Here is a 23,509-nt window from a genome sequence, read left to right as displayed (position 1 = left end):
TTTACTCATTTTCGTTCTGATGGAGCAACTTTTTGAAGTGGCAATTCTGAATCCTTACCACTGGCCTGTTATGAGACTCGATGACCCTACTCCTGAATTCCTTGGAAAGCTTAATTTAGAATGTAAATGATTTCAGAGTAGACAACGTTTATTGCCTCCTCAAGTTTCTGGTAAGAGATAAGTGGTTCTTTTGACCATGTGGAATCTTGCTTTAAGAATCCCCGGTTCAATGTAGTCTATGACCTTCACAGTAGATAAAAACACATCTTGGGGTGCCCGGGTGGCTCAGTCGGTTGGCCGTCCGACTTCGGCTCAGGTCCGTGAGTTTGAGCCCAGGGTCAGGCTCTGTGCTGTCAGTTCGGAGCCTGAAGCCTGCTTTGGATTCGGTGTCTCCCTCTCTCTCTGCCCCTCCCCCACTCACGCTCTGTCTCTATCAAAAAAAAAAAAAAAAAAAGAATAAACGTTAAAAAAAATTTTTAAAAACACAAAACACATCTTAGCCCCACCAGTTTTTAAAATCAAGACTGGAGACATTCAGTAAAAGTTCAATTATTAAGATGCACATTTTATTCTGCAATATGAGTGAACTGAAAGGTACAACAAAACTTGTAGAATTCCTTTATATTGTTGTTTCTTTTATGTTGTTATTTTAGAGGAGTTACAGAAAGACAAGAAACTACTTGAAGAACAGTTTATGATCTCTTTAATGCAGCTCCTCCTTTCCTATCCCAAGGATATTTCTTTACATCTTCTCCTCATTTCTAGCTTTTACTGTGATAATTGTTAATTGTAATCCAAATTCCTCTTACAGAGATTAAATTATATCCCCAAAGAAGGCGAGGTAGTTCCTAGGGACTGCATCAGTCAAATCAATTTGGATTAATGGTGTTCTTACAAGTGCAGGATGCAAGTTACAATGAAACACGGGGCCGGGGCGGGGGGGGGGGGTGGGTCTTGATAATTTACTGCAATATACCAAAGGCCACCATACATATCCCAGAGGTGAAGGCTTAAAATGCTCAAAGCTCAAAAAGGCAAATTAAAGAGACACTTTTTATATCTAAAAAAAACTATGATTAAAATGTGTGTCTGGATTACTGGCAACAATTTTAATTCCCTGGGTCTGTCAGAGAGAGAGACAGAGACAGAGAGAAGAAAGGAATATGTGAGACGAACACCATAATGTCAGGATGTGGTCATGGAGAAAGATAATGGCAATGACTCAGGCCTGATTAAAGTTAAGGAGAAAAAAAAAATAACTTACATAAATGGTATGGTGTTGTTCTTCTGTAAATGAATCATTAGAAAACGATGGAAAAGTTCATTTCCCACAGCCCACCATATATACTTCCTGAGTCTGATGCCAAAGTGCATCTTATTTACTGTTCTGTGTATTAAAACCTGTCATTTTATAAAGGAAAACCATGTCTGAAGTTGATCAAGAGTGTATAGTAGTTACCTAGGAAACAAATATAATTCCTACCACTATTGTGTACTTTATTTTAAATGAGGAATTGTATCCTTCTCAATTATTCAGTAAGATGGGAAAGTGGTAAACAATGCTATAAATCTCTAGAATTCACTCATGGTAATAGCACATTAAACACTTGGGCAACTAGAATTCACACAGCCAAACAGAACTGATTCTATAAGGACCACGAACAAAACAGGGGAAGGAAATTGGCTACTGAGCACGAGTACTGCTCTGCGTCTTATCTAATTGTACGTGGCCTAGGTTAGCTGAGCTGGGACATCTCCTGCTGTGTCAGAAATAGATAACAGTTCGTAAAGTTGATAATAATTGACAAAGAAAAAAACTGTGCTGCAAATGACAGGATGCCTCAGAGGATTATCAAATGTATTATCTTGAAAAGATTGGATTTTCACAAGACTATCAAATGGGCGGAGGGAAATAGGAGAGTAAGAAAACTAAGACAGTTAATTGAATTTGCAAGACACATTGACTGTGACAAGGAGAAAATCAAGGGAATTACATGGATAATTCAAGGAAAAAAGGACACCCTCTCTGAAAGCCTTGAAGTTTCACTTTATAGTTTATAAAGTGTGTGTGTGTGTGTGTGTGTGTGTGAGAGAGAGAGAGAGAGAGAGAGAGAGAGAGAGAGAATTCAGTGAGTTTTGGAACTATCTTAATATTTTTTTAAGTAATTAAAAATATTTTTTTCACTTATTTATTTTTGCAAGAAAGAGAGCTTGAGAGAAAGAGAGCAGGGGCAGAGACAGAGGCAGACACAGAAACTGAAGTAGGCTCCAGGTTCTGCACTGTCAGCACAGAACCTGACACAAGCCTGGAACTCAAGAAACCTGAGATCATAACCTGAGCCAAAGTCTGACGCTTACCCGACTGAGCCACCCAGGCGCCCCTGGGACTATCTTAATGGTAATGGTAATGGAACCAATACTATTCTCACCATGGCTTTATTCACATGAGAAAAATGCTCTATATATTTGCGTGATGAAGTGGAAAGAATATCGTCTTAGGAATTAGGGAACCTGCACTTTGCTGCTCACTAATTGTGTAACTTGGCAAAGCCACTTAACTTAAAATTATGTTTTCCTGCTTTGAAGTGGTCCACATAATCTTTTTATTAATTTGACTTGGAAGCCAGATACTCACATAGATACCTAGTATTGGGTTAGAACTAAACCCAGCCACGTAATTGATTTTAAGCATCCTCAACTCTACAATCTGCAGCTGCCTTTCCCTCTAACAATTTGGATTTCCAATAAAAAAGAAAAGTTTAGAAGTGAGATTGCTGGATCATATGGTAGTTCTATTTTTATTTTTTGGAAGGAACTCCATACTGGTTCCCATAATGTCTATGTCAATTTACATTCCAATTACATAAAATTACATACAATGCCAATCTACATACCAATTACATTACAGTGCACAAGGGGTCCCTTTTCTCCACATCCTCACCAACACTTGCTACCTTTTAACTTTTTGATAAGAGGTATTTTAACAGGTGTGTAGTGATGTCTCGCCGTGATTTTGATTTGCGTTTTTGGATGATTAGTGATGTTGAGTGATTTTTCATATACCTGTTGGTCATTTATATGTCTTCTTTGGAAACATGTCTATTCAGGTCCTTTGCCCATTTTTTAATCAGGTTGCATAGAAGTCCCAAAGACCCTAATAAAAAGCATGCGCCCTAGGTCCTGCCATGCTTTCTCCGCCTGCACCTTGCCTTGACCTCCCCCCTCAAGGTGTGCTGAGCACCTCTTCCAGGACTTGTGAGTAATAGACACCACTATTTCACTTGTAGTCTTTTGTTGAACCATGGCTCATCACTGGTACCCCAGGGCTCTATATAAATGTTAATTTAACAAAATCACAACAACATACAATTGAATTTTATTCAACTTTAAAAAACAATTTTTTTAATGTTTATTTTTGAGAGAGACAGAGACAGAGAGAGACAGAGAGAGAGACAGAGCGTGAGCAGGTTAGGGACAGAGAGAGAGGGAGAGACAGAATCCAAGCAGGCTCCAGGCTCTGAGCTGTCAGAGCCTGACACAGGGCTTGAACTTATGAACTGCGAAATCATGACCTGAACTGGAGTCAGACACCTAACTGACTGAGCCACCCGGACGCCCCAGAATTTTATTCAACTTTAAAAAGAAGGAAATCCTGCCATTTGTGACAACATAGATAAACCTTGAAGACATTATGCTAAGTGAGGTAAGCCCAAGAAATGTATGATCTCGCTTATATGTGGAATAAAAAAAAAAATTGAACTCATAGAAGTAGAGAGTAGAATGGCGGTTATGGGTAGGAGGTAGGAGCTGTCTATTGGTCAATGGGTACAAAGTTGCAATTATGTAGGATGAATAAGTCTAGAGGCCTAATGTACAATATGATGACTACGGCTAATAATACAACACTGAATACTGGGAACATGAGAGGTGCTCTAATTACATACACAAAAAGGTAACTCTGAGAGGAGACATGTTAATTAGCTAAAGTATAGTAATCATTTCACTATATATAGGTATACCTGGTGATTATGTTGTACACTTAAAATACATACAATGGTTTTTTAAATAAATAAATAAAAAGAAAAAAGAAAAGCAAACACAATAATTTTGGTAACAGCTGCCTATTTATGTTGTCAGTGATTACAACCGTTTATTAATTGAAATGAAGAAAACAATCTATGTTTCTTGCTGTAATATCAGTACATTACTAGGTTTATATCCCAAGTAATATTTTTTGGTGATAATTTCAGTAATAGCTTAGCCTTAGACTTTATCCTTCAAACTTAATGTGACACATCATGGAAGTCAGCCTTAATTTTCTTGAGCTGTATATGGATCTAATAAAATAAAATCAACTCCAATATCTTACATTTGCCTCCTTCATATTAAGCTGGCCCTCATGGGAATTACAAAGACATCGTGGAAATGGTCCTGAACCAGTTAATAATAAAAATCTTTTTCCCTGAAGAAATTAATATACCATTTTGGGTACAATTTATTATTACATATTCATTTTAGATGGAACAGCAGGCAGCCTCAAGTAGAGATATTATAATAGTGTCCTCAAAGTCCCTGCCTGCTACTGCTGATCAGAACCTACATGCTTAATTCTTATTACACATCAATTATCTGCAGACTTTGAAATAACCACCTAATGCATCAGTTAATTAAATTTAAAGTCAGCATGTAAATGACCGAAATATCATTTAAAAATTTTACTTATAGATATTTTCCTTATTTGATGAATCTTGGATCATCATAGATGAAAATAAAACTACGTAAAAGGGAAGCACATAATGGCCTATAAAATATTGACATTGAAGAAAATGTTCTTAAATACAGAGAAATACCAGTCCTTAATTTCTGTAAAGACTCCTCGTTGTTCAGCATAGAAAAAAACAAGAAAACGTCAGCTAATAGTAAAAAAGAATCGGACTTCATTCCTCACATGGAGGTACAATTCTTCAAAGGGTTTACTAGTTATCCCAACTGAAATAGCACTCCTCTGTAGCCTGGATGAAAGGCCGATTTACCTCTACTTATCCTGTTTACACAAGAATGCACTGAACTCCTAGAGGGGATTTTTTTTTTTTTTTACTTGAACATCTACTTTTTTTTTTAATTTAATTTATTTTTTAAATTTGCATCCAAGGTAGTTAGCATATAATGCAACAATGATTTCAGGAGTAGATTCCTTAGTGCCCCTAACCCATTTAGCCCATCCCCCCTCCCACAACCCTTCCAGTAACCCTCTGTTTGTTCTCCATATATAAGAGTCTGTTATGTTTGGTCCCCCTCCCTGTTTTTATATTATTTTTGCTTCCCTTCCCTTATGTTCATCTGTTTGGTATCTTAAAGTCCTCATATGAGTGAAATCATATGATATTTGTCTTTCTATGACTGACTAATTTCACTTAGCGTAATACCCTCTAGTTCCATCCATGTAGTTGCAAATGGCAAGATTTCATTCTTTTTGATTGCCGAGTAATACTCCATTGTGTGTGTGTGTGTGTGTGTGTGTGTGTGTGTGTGTGTATATATATATATATATGTATCTATCTATCTATCTATCTATCTATCTATATATATATACACACACCACATCTTCTTTATCCATTCATCCATCGATGGACATTTGGGCTCTTTCCATACTTTGGCTATTGTTGAGAGTGCTGCTATAAACATTAGGATGCATGTGCCCCTCAAAACAGCATACCTATATCCCTTGGATAAGTACCTAGAAGTGCGATTGCTGGGTGGTAGGGTAGTTCAATTTTTTGAGGAACCTCCATACTGTTTTCCAGAGTGGCTGCTGCACCAGTGTGCATTCAGCAGTGCAAAAGAGATCTTCTTTCTCCACATCCTCGCCAACATCTGTTGTTGCCTGAGTTGTTAATGATAGCCATTCTGACAGGTGTGAGGTGGTATCTCATTGTTGTTTTGATTTGTATTTCCCAGATGATGAGTGATGTTGAGAATCTTTTCATGTGTCGGTTGGCCATCTGGATGTTTTCTTTGGAGAAGTATCTATTCATGTCTTTTGCCCATTTCTTCACTGGATTATTTGTATTTTGGGTGCTGAGTTTGATAAGTTCTTTATTTCTTTTTAATAATTAAAAAAATTTTTTTAATGTTTGTTTATTTTTGAGAGACAGAAAGAGAGAGAGACATTGCATGAGTGGGGGAAGGGCAGAGAGAGAGGGAGACACAGAATCCAAATCAGGCTCCAGGCTCTGAGCTCTCAGCACAAAGCCTGACGTGGGGCTAGACCTCACTGACCACAAGATCATGACCTGAGCTGAAGTTGGGCACTTAACTGACTGAGCCACCCAGGCATGCCTGATATGTTTTTTTATAGATTTTGGATACTAACCCTTTATCTGATATGTCATTTGCAAATATCTTCTCCTATTCCATTGGCTGCCTTTTAGTTTTGCTGATCATTTCCTTCTCTGTGCAGAAGTCTTATATTTTAATGAGGTCCCAATAGTTCATTTTTGCTTTTGTTTCCCTTGCCTCTGGAGACGTGTTGAGTAAGAAGTTGCTGTGGCCAAGATCAAAGAGGTTTTTGCCTGCTTTCTCCTTCAGGATTTTGATGGCTTCTTGTCTTACATTTAGGTCTTTCATCCATTTTAAGTTTATTTTTGTGTATGGTGTAAGAAAGTGGTCCAGGTTCATTTTTCTGCATGTTGCTGTCCTTTTTTCCCAGCACCACTGGCTGCAGAGACTATCTTTATTCCATTGGATATTCTTTCCTGTTTTGTCAAAGATTAGTTGGCCACACATTTGTGGGTCCATTTCTAGGTTCTCTATTCTGTTTCATTGAAATGAGTGTCTGTTTTTGTGCCAGTACCATACTGTCTTGATGTTTACAGCTTTGTAATACAGCTTGAAGTCTGGAGAATTTTTGAAAACCATAGTGAAATCCTGGTCTGGTTTTGAGCAAAGAAAGAGGGCATTGAGAGCTGCTACAACACTGAGCAGAGGAACACTGCCGGGAGTGTGCAGGCCTCTGGTGGAGGAAAATCAGGCACCTGACCAGAATCTGGGGATGATTCCAAGTCACGGGACACAATGCTTTTGGCTCTAACAATGGGTGAGACCACTAGAACATTTTCTGACGTAGTCCTAAAGATTCTTTCCTCAAGATTCAAGAGAAAAGTCACAAAATCAAAGAAAACTGATCATGGGTCTCCATTTGGGAATCCAATAACCCTCAGGCAACATCTGTGGCTGTGAGAGAAGCTAGACTGATGTCAGTGAAGACAAGTGTCAGGTGCTGAAAGAGGGATACTAAATAAACGTGTTACTGACCACACAACAGAATGGCCAGTAACCCATCCAAAAACAGTTTAAAGCTGCCAAGGAGAAGACATGAGGCATCAAGAACTCTACTACGGAGAGGAATTGGTTTGGGGATTTGGGATTCCAACTGGCTTGTCATATCCAAAGATATGAACTGGAATCAAAGATATTTTATTTTTATTTATTTATTTAAAAACAATTTTTTAATGTTTATTTATTTCTGAGAGAGAGACAGACAGAGCGCAAGCAGGGGAAGGGCAGAGAGAGGGAGACACAGAATCCCAAGCAGGCTCCAGGCTCTGAGCTGTCAGCACAGAGCCCAAAGCGGGGCTCGAATCCACAAACTGTGAGATCATGACCTGAGCCGAATTTGGACACTTAACCGACTAAGGCACCCCAAAGATGTTTTAGTTATACGCACTTCTCTAGAATATTTACGTCTTTATTATATTTACTTATCTTGCTCCACTGGATTAAAACACTGGGAAGGCAGGATGGATTTTTAAGGATTATCTGAAATATCTGTCAAATCAGGAGGCCCTCAAAACTCTTTCCCTCAAAAGATTTAGTATGGCAACACTAACATATGGAAGCACATATCTTGGATGAAAGATTCAGCTTCTGGCTATCACTTCTTTTTTCCTAGTTGCATACCATTAAGTGAAATGACATTTTAAACAAGTCACCTCAAGAAGCAACAGCTTTACAAACTGTTTCTACCGACTGTCCTAGCAGTAAAAAGAAGCTGCCCAGAGGGGCCCTGTCACCAGTGAGATGCTCCTTCTTCAGACATATCAAGCAAGCCCAGAACCTATGCGCTAGTTTTAACTCCTTTCTCTCGAGCTCCAGGAAATTTAATACCAATTTACACCTTGTTGAAGAAACCAAAGGCCTGTGCCTTTGTTCTCTACAGGCTCCCAAATACCCCTGGCATAAAATAACACTGTCAAGGAGGAAAGTTAAGACATCCTAAATACGTTTGTGGTTTGTTTTTAAAATTTCAGACCTTATGTAAAACTCTTCCAAGTCTGTTACCCAGAACAATTTGACTTTTCCACAGATAAGTACAGTAATCCCCGCCCCCTTACCCAGAGTTACTGTTACCTGCGGTCAACTGGTCAACCAGCGTCTGGAAGCAGATGATCCTCCTTCTGACGTATCATCAGAAGGTAACAGTAGTAGGCCTACTGTGCCTATGTCATTCACCTCCCTTCATCTCATCACACAGGCATTTTATCATCTCACATAAACACAAGGAAAAGGTGAGTACACTACAATAACATATTTAGAGAGAGAGAGAGAGGCCACATTCACATAACTTTTATTGCAGTATATTGTTATAATTATCCTATTTTATTACTAGTCATTGCTGTTAATTTCTTACAGTGCCTAATTTATAAATTACACTTTATCATAGGCATGCATATATAAGGCAAACATCGTATATATAGGGTTAGGATGATCTGTGGTTTCAGGTTTCCTCTGAGGGGGTTTTGGAATAAAACCTGCATAGAAGGAGGGACTACTGCATCTCATTTTCCCAGACCCAATGCCAGGTCCTCTCCTTTGAAGAGAAATTTTTAAAAAATGCATTGTCACTCATGATTCAGACCTACCCTTCTGCCAGTGGTCATCCTAGATTATGTTTCTCCTTCCAGGTCACACTGGGATGAAAGAGCCTGAGTCTCAATGGTAATGTGGAGATAGTCATCTAAGCATCTAAGTATCTACCCACCAGGGACCTAAATACATGGGAAACAGGACCCACTCTGAAAATGTGACTTGGAGGATAAGTGATTATTATTTGTTCTCAAGTTTAATGTATAAATTTCCTAAATTCCTGTCATTCATTTGGCTGAATTTTTATTTTTAATTTGTTTTTAATGTTGGAATTATGTAATCTTTGTGCATATAAAATTATGACTGACATGAAAACAATATTTGAGCTGCATAGGTTTATTGGGTAGAGATTCCCAATTTAGGAAAACACCCTTTGTATAAATGTCTGTGATCAATAATTCTTTGTCAGATGTCAACCTCATGCATAAAACATCTTACATATGCATAATTGGTGGCACATTAAAATAGCCTTTAAAATAATTTTCTTCTCTTTTCTTTGTCTATTCCAATCTTCTTCATTTTTTTTCCAAATAAAATAGGCACCCACTTTGTTTTCCATGAAATTACTCTCCAGACTCTTCAAATGTATTCCTCTCAGAGCTGTCCTCTTAGAGTATTCATTTAGTTCTGAAAGCAGCATTCATCTGATTTGTCTCTGCAATCATTGTTTCAGATGAGCACATTCCCAAGGACAAATTTAAAAGCACTAATGCAGCTTTATCTCTTTGAAGTGGCCTACTCTGTCACAGGCATTCGGCATTACAGAGCTCTCTGGTCCAGCTCTAGCGTTCTCAGTAAGTACCTCCAAGTTTTTATTCTGCTTTCACAAAGGCACTGCACTCTTTGCTCTCAGTATGTTATGGAAGGTGCTTCTCCAAGGAGGGTGAACAGGGGATCCCAGAAAGAAAGGAAATGATTCCAGCTGGAGGAAATGAGAAAGCTTTGTCAGTTTCCCAGTCTTGGTGACATCCGTATTTCACGGAAGTGACCGTGAATCTTGCTGTTGACAAGGTTGAAAACAAACATTTAATTAGGGCTATATGGAGTTAAGCTGACAGGCTCAATATATCTGTGTGTGTGTGTGTGTGTGTGTGTGTGTGTGTGGTGTAATATCTGTAAACATGTGACTTTTATTTCAAAATCAAGTGATTCCTAGTTAAAAGTGATTCAGTTGTGTAGTACACTATACCCTATTAGAAATAAGACTTGTTGTTAAGTGTGCATTTGCTAAGAAGTGCTTCTTATCAACTCTAAGAAACATATCTTGAGTATAATTTTCAGGCAGCCCCATCCTGTTCACATTGCCTTTCTTAACAGTACCTGAAAAGGTTTTTTAACTCAAGATTTTATAGCAACAAAAAAGATTAGCTGAGAATGATTGAGCCCACTCTATGGCTTGAACTCTGGTGCTTAATAAACATTTAACTTAACATCAAGCAACAACTAGAATTTATACAGAGAGGATTTTATTGTGATCCCTAAAAAAATAGAAGACACTCTTAGGCACCTGAGGTTTTGAAATGTGTGTGTGTCTTTTTTTCCACAACACTTCTCTTTGGACTGTGTTGTTTTATTGGAACTTGCTTTCTATTCCCTGTGTCCCCAGACATGGAACCATGACTTAGGGAAAAGAACATAGTGTTAAAAAGTGTGACATTTGAAATCAACCACTTGTTCGAATCGGGCAAGCTACTTAACCTCTCCGACTTTCAGTTTATTCCTCTATAAAACAGGGATAGCAATATGTCAGTTATTTAATACTCACCATATTGTTAGGCCATCAGGGTAATTCTCTCAAGGAACACAGATAGTCTTGCTAAACAGTATGTCTCTAACACTACACAGGACACTTTAATGCTGGAACAGAAGATATCCATTCTTCTGTAGTACATGATTGCAAAATGTTCTGAATCAATGTACACCATCTGGTTCTACGCAACTCAGAGGTCCCTTTCGTAGAATAAGCTAAACATTCTGATGTGTATGAATATTTGCTGTTCCTTGCTACCTTTTTTACCCTTGTTAAAAAGTAAGTCTCAGACCAAATTCTGTATTCATATGGAATTAAACATGTATCAGCAGGCAGGCATAAGAGTTCTAATGTTGTTATTGCTGAAGTTTGACAATGACCCAGCTTGCTGTCTTTTTAAAACAAATAATACCTGATATGAATAAGTCGTTAGAAACAGACCTAACAGTACTTCAGAGGCTGATTTTGTTACCTTTATAAATTGGTATCAGGCCAAAGGAAAAAAAACCAAAATTCTGTCACTGAAAGATTAGACTCAAATCCATTTAGCAATTTAGCCTTAGGTGACATCCTGTTATGGACTCAATGGTTGTGTCTCTCCCCACCAATTCATATATTGAAGCCCTAATTCCCAAAGAGGTGATATTTGGAGGTGGGACCTTTGAGAGGTAAATGGGTTTAGATAAGGTCATGAGGGTGGCACCCTCACAATGGGGTTAGTGCCCTTATAAGAAGAGGAGTACAGACAGCTCTCCATGCACAACCACTGAGAAAAGTCCATTTGAGGACACAGCAAGAAGACAACTGACTATAAGCCAGGAAGACAGCCCTCATCAAGAACTGAATCTGTCAGCACCTTGGCCTTGGACTTCCCAGCTTCTAGAACTATGAGGGATGTCTGTCGCTTGAACCACTCAGTGTGTGGTATTTTGTTAGAGGAGGTCATGCTAAGATACATCTCAAACAGTACAGGTGGCAGATTTCATGCAAATCTTAAGTGTGTTTCCATACTACTTTAACCAATACACATCTTGAATTACATTCATTTCACAATTGAGAACCCATTTCTACCCCCCATTATACTGATTAACACACCACTAAATTCACCAATGAAAATCCATTTCTGAAATTAATTATGCTAATTAGCCACTCATCTGGCATTTCATTAAATATAAGGACAGATGAAGCTCATGTTATGAAGGCTTCTCAAATGGGGATTTTTGCCATAATATTGGCTGACTACAGATAGAGTGTGGATTTTTTTTTATTACAACGAATAACAGTCTGACAGTCCTAAAGTGAAGTGAAAACTAATGTACACGTTCATATCCCATTTTACGCTGAAGAATTTTAAAGGTAAGTTACCAATATCATGACACCAGGTATCTCATCTTTTCTCTCTGTCTCTTTCTCTGATCTATGATTTCTATTCCATTTTTCTACTGAAGGTAGAAACCAGGTTAATTTGGGGGCAGGATGATTCCTCCTTGAATCTGTGGCAGCAGCTCATACCTCTCCACGACCTCACACAACATTTGCAGAAGCCATGACACCCCGTTACTTCCTTTTACCAGATATAGCCCTCTGGATTCACACCCCTGAAGTTTTTATAGTTCCACAATTCCATGATTACTATGTGTGACCTATAATGCCCTGGTATTTGTTCGCACTGCCTTATCCTCTAGGATAATAAAGGCAAACTATGGGGGAAATTGGAGGAGAACTTTCTAGGCTAGGGAATACAGTGCAGTTGTCTGCCACACAGAGCCTACAAATGGGCCACACATATGACAAGTTCTATCAGTGTCCTAAATCTTCTTCGCTTTCCCCCCCACATTTTGGAGGCATACTTCTTTAGACCATTTGTAGAAACAGAATAACCCAAAATCAAGCAATGGAGGGGACTTTACTTGTGGAAAGAGCTAAAATTTCAAAAACCCAGATGTAATATAATCTAAACACACATACTGTGCCTATTCTGTAGTTTAACATGAAAATGTGAATTTGAAACAGTTAGTAATGTGTGCAAATGGATTAGATATCTTTGCTTTTGCCAACATGAAATGTGTAGGTCTTTTAATTTGTTTTGGTGAGTAGGGGTTTAAGGAAATAAGTATGGGTGATATATGCCTATTTCAGCCTCCTTTTACCCTCCACACTTTGGCAAGACTCATAGATCTTGGCTGGAGAATTAGTCCTTTCTTGGCTTTTGTTTCTCTTTTCCTCACTTTATATTTTATGTAGAAACTATTTCCTCTTGAGTTCCTTCTTACACCTTAATTCAGTGGCCCATTCTAGTTTATTCATTCCAGATGTTTCTTATGCAGAGCATAAAATACATAATGTATGACATACTTGTGGGTAGCCATGCTTTTTCATTCAACCTTATATTGGGTTTCTTGGCATCCTAAATTTTTTTAGGTGATGAGATTTCATGTAACACAGTAACAATGTTTCACATTATCTGGTATTATATGCATTTAAAAGAACTTCAATTATTTTACAAATAGCACACATTCATTTTGTGTGGCTACAGAGGGTAAGATTTCAGATGTGTATTTATGAAGTAGGATTTAGGAAAAGAAGATTTTGTGTGTGTGTGTGGCCTAGAAAATCTGATTGATTCTTTTAAACCACTGGGCTATATGTACATTGAAAGAAATGTGAAGAATTAATCAGAAGATAAATCTGTTGTACTGGGGTCGGAAATATATCTGATGAAACAATAATTATATATATATATATATGTTTATATATGTATATGTTTATATAGATGTTTAGAAAGGTTGTAAAGGTAAAATCACATGGAAAAATATACTTAGAAATATTCTGAATGTTGTATTTGCATAATAAATGTTAAAATTTATTTAAAATTTATTTAAAATAGATTTAAAAACTTTGTCTCAATCATAACATTTAATATAATAAATAGATGGCATAAATGAGAGAATGCTTACAGTGTTCATATTCTTATGATCACAACAGTGAGGTGATGCCAGAATATTTTTGGAATTTGGCTAAATTGGGGACTTATACATAAACATAATAAAGTCTGGAAGGTTTGTAATGAAAGCTCTCCACAAACTGGGTATAGAGGGAACATACTTCAACATAATAAAGGCCATATATGACAAGTCCATAGCTAACATCATATTCAATGATGAAAAGCTGGAAGGTTTTCGTACAATCAGGAACAAGACAAGGGTTCTCACTCTCTCCACTTTTATTCAATATAGTTTTGGAAGTCTCTGCCAGAGCAATTAGGCAAGAAAAATAAATAAAAGGCATTCAAATTGGGAAGGAAGAAGGAAATCTGTCACTATTTGCAGATGACATGTTATATAGAAAAAAAGCCCTAAGGATTCCATTGAAAAACTGTTAGAATTAATAAACAAATTCAGTAAAGTTGTAGGATACAAAATCAATATACAAAAAATGTGCTGCATTTCTTTATACTAATAATGAACTATCAGAAAAAGAAATTAAGAACAAAAATCCCATTTACAACTGCATCAAAAAGAATAAAATAACTGTAAATAAATTTAACCAAGGAGGTAAAAGGACTATATTTTGAAAACTACAAAACTTTAATGAAAGAAATTGAAGAAGACACAAATAAATGGAAAGGTATTCTATTCATATATTGGAAAAATTGGTGTTGTTAAAATGTCCATGCTACACAAAGCAATCTACACATTAAGTGTAACCCCCATCAAAATTCCAAAGGCATTCTTCACAGAAATAAAACATATAATCTTAAATTTATATGGTACCATAAAAGATCCAGAATAGCCAAAGTAATTTTGAGAATGAAAAAAGCTGGAGGCATCACAGTACCTAATTTCAAACTATATTATAAAGACATAGTAGTTAAAACAATATAATATTGACATAATAACAGAAAGGTAAATCAATGAAATAAAATAGTGAGCCCAGAAATAAACTCATGTGTATATGGTCAATAACAGTGACAAAGGAGCCAAGAATATATAATGGGGAAAGGACAGTCCCTTCTATAAATGATGTTGGGAAAATTGGACAGCAACATGCAAAAGAATGAAACTATCTTACATCATATACAAAAGTTAATTCGAAATGGATTAAAGACTTGAATAAAGACCTGAAACCATAAAAATCTTAGGAAAAAACATAGGTAGTAAGCTCCTTGACATAGGTCTTGGTGATGATTTTTTTTTAATCTGACACCAAAAGCAAAAGAAACAAAAGCAAGTGGTCTACATCAAACTAAAATACTTCTGTATAGCAAAGTAAGCCATTAACAAAGTGAAAAGGCAACCTCCTGAGTGAGAGAAATTGCAAATCATATATCTTATAAGAGGCTACTATCCAAAATTTACAAAGAACTGATACAACTCAATAGCAAAGAAACAAACAAAACCCCAGGAAATCCAATTTTAAAAATGGGTAGAAGATCTGAATAGACATTTTTCCAAAGATGATATACAATTGAACAACAGGTATACGAAAAAATGCTCAATATCATTAATCATCAAGGAAATGCAAACCAAAGCCAAAATAAACTGTCACTTCACACTTGTTAGAATGGCTATCATCAAAAAGACAAGAAATAACAATTGTTAGTGATGATGTAGAGAAAGGGGAATCCTTGTGCATTGTTGGTGGGAATGTAAATTGGCACAGATAATTCTCCTGCCCCACAGTTTACTCCAATACCAACAGTTCTCCAGTATAATGCAGTAGGTTACAGCTGAAAGAGCTCCATGAGGTGAACTTAGTCTTAGGGAGAGAACTTAGGGAACCCCAAAGTCAATAGGGGAGACAAAACAAGGGCAGTAGTTGGGACACCTGGGTGGCTCAGTTGGTTAAGCATCTGACTTTGGCTCAGGTCATGATCCCACAGTTGGTGGTTTTGAGTCCCACATCAGTCACTGTCCTGACAGCTCAAAGACTGGAGCCTGATTCAGATTCTGTGTCTCCCTCTCTCTCTGCCCCCTTCCCCCATTCATACACACTCTCTCAAAAATAAATAAGCATTAATTTTTTTTTAAAGGACAGTAGAGAAATTTGAGCTTCTGGTAGCTATAGCAAACATTAAGTACGGTTCAACTCCTAGCCATATGAAATATAATCTTACACTAAAGTTTTATCTGCCTCAGTTACTATTACCTGATATATCATGCCCAACTTTCCACACACACACACATACACACACAATTTTACAAAGCATGCAAAAAGGCAAGAAGAAATACAGTCTTCAGATCAGGCATTAATATGATTCAAATATTTCACAGATGTTAAAATATCAGAGAATTTGAAGTTTACAATTAATATGTTAAGGACTCTAGTTGAGAATTACAAAACATGAAGGAAAAGGTGGGTAATGTAAGCAGTGAGAGGGAAACTCTAGGAAATAATCAAAAGGAAATACTAGAAATTTAAAAAGCACAGTAACAGAAGTGAATAATGATTTTTATGGGCTCATCCGTAATTGGACACAATGGAGGAAAAATTTAGTAAATCTAAATGTAGGTTAATAAGAACTTCTCCAACTGAAATGCACAGAGAAAAATGAATAAATAAAACAGAACAGAACTTTCAAAAACTATGGGAAAATTTCAAAATATGTGAGACATTATTAATTGGAGTAGCATTGCAAGAAGAGAAAACAGAGAAGAAGAAATATTTTCATAATGGCTAAGAACATTCCAAAATTAATGACACCAAATCACAAATCTAAGAAATTCGGAGAACACTAAGCAGGATAAATACCAAACCAAACCAAACTAAACCAAATCAAACAAAAACAATAAAACAAAACAACCCCCCCAAAAAAACACCAAAAAAAAAAAACAGAATGAGAGCAACAACAAAACTATACATAGGCATATCATATTCAAATTGAACAAAAACCAAAGACAGAAAATCCTAAAAGAAGTCACAGGAAAAAAACAAAACAAAATAAAACAAAACCAAAAAACCTAAAATAAAAAACTTGTCAGAGAAGAACAGGATGACAGTTACAGCAGACTTCTTCCCAGAAATTATGCAATGAAGAAGAGAGTAGAATGAAATATTTAAGGTGTTGAAAGAGAGACAAACAAACACCAATCTAGAATTCAAAATTAAGTGAAGTTATCTTTCAAAAATGAAGGAAGATTAAAGACTTTCTCAGACAAAAACAGTAAATTCATTGTTAGCCTACATGCCCCACAAGAAATGTTCAAAGGGAGTCTTCAAGGGGAAAGAAAATGATACAGTTAAGAAACTCAGATCTACATTAGAAAAAAAAGAAGAGAATGAGCCTGAAACATTATATATTGTTAAAAAGTAAGAAGATGATCAAAAAATATCCACAATAATGAGATAAGTCAAAAGGACCCCAGAATCAACAAAATAGTTACCCACGGCCAAAGCTAGAATAATTTGAACAGCAACAAGAGAAAGATTGTATTGAATTATAACCCAAAGTATAAAATATTCATAAGTTGTATAATTATATTTAAATATATATTTTATATATAATATATATGAAAATACAGATCAATCCCCCATGCAAGAATGTACAAATAGATTACATAGATATTCTGCCCAAAAAGAAGTGGAACATAATTCCATACTCCTGAGGTGTGAGCTAGGCACCATAACTTCCTTCCAAAGTGTACAGTAATAAAAGAAAGTAAAAAAGAGTAACTTTACAGTGAAAAAATCTGACAAACACTATTTCAGCCAGTTCATCAATATTAACATCAATAATAATAAACCTATTTTGATATCATGCAGCTTTGACATGAAATAATGAGAATGGCACTTTGCTTCTGTGCTTTTCCTCCCCCAAACCTATAATCCCTCTTTAATCATGAGAAAAATGTCAGAGAAGTCTTAGCTAAGGGACTTACTACAAAATACTTAACCAGTAATCTTTAAAAACATAGAGGTCATGGAAAACAAAGAAAGTCTGGGAAACTGTCATAGCACAGAAGAGTCTAAGAAAACATGGCAATTAAATACAATATGGTTTCCTGGATGAGATCCTGGAATAGAAAAAGAACATTAGACCCACAAACGTATGGCCAACTAATCTTTGACAAAGCAGGGAAGAATATCCAATGGAATAAAGACAGTCTCTTCAGCAAATGGTATTGGGAAAACTGGACAGCAACATGCAAAAGAATGAACCTGGACCACTTTCTTACACCTTACACAAAAATAAACCCAAAATGGATGAAAGATCTAAACGTAAGACAGGAAGCCATCAAAATCCTAGAGGAGAAAGCAGGCAAAAACCTCTTTGACCTCTGCCGCAGCAACTTCTTACATAACATGTCTCTGAAGCCAAGGGAAACAAAAACAAAATGAACTCTTGGGACCTCATCAAGGCAAAGAGCTTCTGTACAGTGAAGGAAACAATCAGCAAAACTAAAAGGCAACTAATGGAATGGGAGAAGATATTTGCAAATGACATGTCAGATAAAGGGTTAGTATCCAAGATCTACAAAGAATTTACCAAACTCCAACTCAACACTCAAAAAACAAATAATTCAGTGAAGAAAGATAGACATTTTTCAAAAAAAGACATCCAGATGGCTGATAGACACATGAAAAAATGTTCGACATTGCTCATCATCAGGGAAATACAAATCAAAACCAAAATGAGACACCACCTCACAAGAGTCAGAATGGCTAAAAGTAACAACGCAGGCAAGGGCAGATTTTGGCAAGGATGCGGAGAAAGAAGAACACTTTTGCTCTGCTGGTGGGAATGCAAACTGGTGCAGCCACTCTGGAAAACAGTATGGAGGTTCCTCAAAAAATTAAAAATAGAACTACCTTATGACCCAGCAATTGCACTACTAGGTATTTATCCAAAGGATACAGGTGTGCTGTTCCAAAGAGACACATGCACCCCAATGTTTATAGCAGGGCTACCGACAAGACCCAAAGTATGGAAAGAGCCCAAATGTTCATCAACAGATGAATGGATGAAGAAGATGTGGTGTACACACACACACACACACACACACACACACACACACACACACACTAGAGTATTACTCGGCAATGAAAAAGAATGAAATCTTGCCATTTGCAACTACGTGGATGGAACTAGGGGTATTATGTTAAGTGAAATTAGTCAGTCATAGAAAGACAAAGGTCATATGATATCACTCATATGTGGAATTTAAGATACAAAACAGATGAACATAAGGGAAGAGAAGCAAAAATAATATAAAAAACTGGGAGGGGGACAAAACATAAAAAACTCTTAAATATAGAGAACAAACTGAGGGCTGCTGGAGGTGTTGTGGGTGGGGGATGGGCTAAATGGGCAAGGGGAATTAGGGAAGACACTTGTTGGGATGAGAACTGGGTTTTATATGTAGGGGATGAATCACTGGATTCTACTCCTGAAATCATTATTGCACTATATGCTAACTAACTTGGATATAAATTAAAAAATTAAAAATAAATTAAAAATAAATAAAGAAAAAAGAAAAAGAGCATTAGATAAAGACTAAGGATGTCTGAAGAAAGTATTGATTTTAGTCAGTAATAGTGTATCAATATTGGTTAATTGTGACAATATATTATACTATATACAGGTTATTGTTATACTACTGTAAGCTGTTAATAATACAGAAAACTGGGTGCAGAGGATATGAGAAATTTTTGTACTGTCATCATACCTTTTCTGTAAATCTGAAACTACTTTAAAATTTAAAAAATTACTTAAAAAAAAAAGCAGATCATTCCTGACAAATCTTAGATTATAGCTATAGATTGAAAACTTTGTCCTTTACTGTACACATTTCTGCTACTCAAAGAACAAAACAAAACAAAAACCTGCTAAATTTTGTCCTCGTTTCTCTATAGTGTTCCAAGAAACCTCTAGATGAACTATCAGAGTGATAAAGGGAGTAATCATTTAGGCTGGAGTTTCTATGAGTAGAAGTAGCAATAGTGAGGCTCAAAGGGGTTAAAGTTTTTAAGCAAAGAGGAAATGTAAAAAATCAAGCCCCCTGACAATGGATCAATGGAATTATTTGCATTAGTCACAGAAAACAAACAAACAAATAAACTTGACAACCCTTATTTTCACTTAGGAAATTAATTGTAATTCTTTTCTAAGCTAGTGGTTCTTGACTTTCTCCAGTTATGTATACACCCTGGAGAATCCAATGAAAGCTTTGAATGTTTTTCTTAAAAGAAAATGCATATAATTTTCCATACTGTTTCAGAAATTTATTAACACTCCTTGAAGCCTCTTCATTAATCCCAGATTTTACACTCCTGTTCTAAAGCTATTTACTATGCTATACATCTATGTAAAATCAAATAATGCTCAGTCTGTAGGATAATGTCATTTCCAATTTCTGTTTCCATTGTGCTGAATTGCACTTCCTAAAATCTAACAGAGTCCCATTTTCAATTTACTTGGCATATATGAAATAACCAAATGCCTTTGTTTTGGGTTTTACTATTTGAATCTGTATCATTACATTTGCTCTTGTCGGTTTGAAAGTAGACATGAGGACCGATGCTATTTTAGTTAGAACACCACACTATGGGAGACAAGTAAATAAATATCAAACAATAACTACACTTTCACTGTAGTTTTCAGTGATTCTATACATCGTGAACAAATGGAAAATGGAATGAATTGGGCCAGATTTTTCCTAGAATAAAACTCTTTAAAAACAACAACAACAACACACAACTCCTTTTTTTTTTTTTTTTTTTGAGAACAAATTAAGAGCCTCAAATCTGCATTAACTCATTGGATTGTTTGTCTACTATTTGGTAAATATTTCAGTAGTTTATCAAGAATTAGGCAAATTTAGCCCTTCTTTTTGTAATTTTTTTTGATGCCATGATGAATCTTTTGTTTCTACTTTCTTGGGAAGTGCGATGAGTTTCACTGAAATATGCACATTAGTCATTTAATAATATCGAGTGTTCTGTTGAATTTTGTTAAAAGCCAATATCCTCTCTACTAGGAAGAACAAATTTAAATAGAAATGTTAAAATACAATTGAGGGTAAAATAGGAAGTGATATTAGGACTTATGAGTGAATAATATAACAATAATTTTAAAAACTGGTAAAATACATAAACCAGAAATATCCTTTGAAAAAGCTCCTTCAACGGTTTCCCCCAAAGCAGCTGTGTATGTGGTTTCCTGAGGAATTGTATGTGAATTTTGTTTTGTTCAGAGTAATACACTGACACCAGAAGACTATTTTTCCATTAACCTTATGAAATAACCTAGAGATAAGTCTCATCATTTAGTACAATGAGGAAATGAATACAGAAATGATACACTGAGCTAGATTCATCCTTAAATCTGCAATTCTCTACTATTCTAGGAAACCAGCTTATAAATTAAATGTCCTTTCCTGTCTATAGAGATACTAATAACCTTTTCTGTTAAATATGACTTTGAGTAGTGATTGCTACGGTCATGTGTGAGCACTCATATTTCCAATCCCATATGTTCTTAGTCTTTCTGGCTTAATAATGTAGGTAGTAGGAAGAAGATGAAATAGATAATAACAAGAAATTGGCTATTGCCTTCATGGATGGTCAAAAGTTGACTTGACTATTTGCCTTGGCCAAGTCACTTAAGCTCTATCATGTACAAAATGCAGATATTAATCCTAAAATTCATCAAATGCCCTCTAGGGGTTGTCAATCACATTTGGAAGTAACTTAGAAATGTTAAGAAGGAAAGCTATGAGCATAGATTAATTTTTCCCAAAGTAAATCTTATTTTTGGACAATAAATATGTTTGGCCATATTAGCAACTCACACTCTTTCAGTAATTTTTTACAAGTTTGGTTCAAGAATCACTCAAAAGAGGTAAATAGTCTTGCCAAATACAGAAAGATCACACATCTAGGCACATTCTTCTACATTCTACTGTGAGCCACTTTTCCAAGAAAGTTTGCGTTTTCATCCTAAACAATAATTATTCATAATTATTTTGTAGGTTGGTTTCTTGGAATTTTAAAAACTTTTGAAACTTTAACATTTTGTTTTCAGGCGTTAGAAATATTTCAGAAGTTATTAGACCACATTGTTGAATTTTTTAAATATACCTTTAGTTTTCAATTCATTAACAACCCGTATGCCAAATTTTGTTTGTAGGCTGGCTCTGAAAGCCAGGGTAACTTCCCATCAAAAGGAGGAAATTAATTATAATACATTAATACAGGGGGAAAAATACTCCCAGACAAACACATAGGAACTCTGCATGCAATATTACATATACAAAACAACAAAAACCCCAGAAATCTCAAAATTGATATCCATATATTCCAGAAAAGGAAGAGTGATGTCAAAATTGGAGCAATGAGGAAACAGAATTGTTCACTGGAGAAATGAAACAGATTTAGGCCTTCTTAACTAGGAATTTGGAGGAGAATCAATCTCTATCAATATGGGGCAAAAAGCTGAACACCACTCTCTATGGAAGAGCAAAGGTTCAGACAAGAAGTACCCAACCATACAGAAGACAAGGAATTTCTTTGATGGTTCAGGCATAAAAAATATTCTCCTTTGCTGAATATAAAGGAGAAACATGCAGCCCAAGAGCCCCTAGTAGGCAGCATGGGATCACAGGAAAAGAAACTGCCATGAAAGTAGTCAATACCAAAAAAATCAGACATGAGAAATGAAGTATATGTCCTACTCACATATTTAAGCCACTGGATCATCTAGGGGATAATGAATCCTTCTTTCCTTCCTTATGGTGATGTCAAATTTAGAGGACTGAGTTAAAAATACTATCCAGTTCAGAGCACATCATCATCTGTTTGTGCAAGAACCCTCCCTTTTATGATGCTTTTCTCCTGTCATGCTGATCCCTACTCTCTTTCCCTCCCTACTGTAAGCTTCCACTCTAAAAATCTTTACTATGCATCTATTTATGCATGCATCCTTCTAAAATTACATGCTTTCCTGTGTGTGTGTGTGTGTGCTTTTAATTTACATTAATGGTATTTCTCTATGAATTGTATTCTATTTCTTTCCTTTATACTCAGTACAGTGCCCTCAAGGTCCTTTTATGACACTATCTATACATCTAGTTGGTTCAAATTGCTTCAGAGGCATTCCTGCTTTTTACTCCCATGCTGTGTTTGTGGAAATAGTAATTTGGAGGCAAAATATTATTGTTACTGTAGTAAACAAACTTATTCATGACCTCTTTTGGAGCTATGTAAATATTTCTCATGATATATACCCAAGAGTAGATTCTTTAGGTCAGAAAACATGTACATCTTACATTTGGCTAAATACTGCCAATTTGCTTTTCTGAATGGCTTCACCAATTTACACTTCCACCAAAAGTTAATAGACATTCTCCCCACATCTTAGCCAACATTTTTTATTACTTACTCTAAAAATTGTTACCATTCTTATGTGTATGAATTATCACATTAGACTTTTTGGCTTCCTTTACTCTGATTTGCCCAAATTCTTTGTACATTTTTCTATTTGGTTTCCCAATGCTTTCTTGCTTTAGTTATAGGAGTTTTTATATATACCATAGGGCTTTATTTGTCAATGATAAGACATTACAAATATTTTCTGTCACTCTGTTATCTATTAATTTTGTGTATCTGTTCTTTGAGAAATAAACATTAATTTTGATTAAATCAAATATGTCAATGTTTTGATTAATGATTGACAGTTAGTGGGTTTTTTTTTTTTTTTTATTTTTGAGAAAGAGAGAAAGAGCACATGGTGGAGGGACAGAGAGAGAGAGGGAGACACAAAATCCGAAGCAAGCTCCAGGCTCTGAGCTGTCAGCACAGAGCCTGATGCAAGGCTAGAACCCACAAACCATGAGA

Source organism: Panthera uncia, chromosome D4 (genome assembly GCF_023721935.1).
Source record: "Panthera uncia isolate 11264 chromosome D4, Puncia_PCG_1.0, whole genome shotgun sequence".
NCBI classification, from domain to species: Eukaryota; Metazoa; Chordata; class Mammalia; order Carnivora; family Felidae; genus Panthera; species Panthera uncia.
This window is presented reverse-complemented; position numbering follows the sequence as displayed.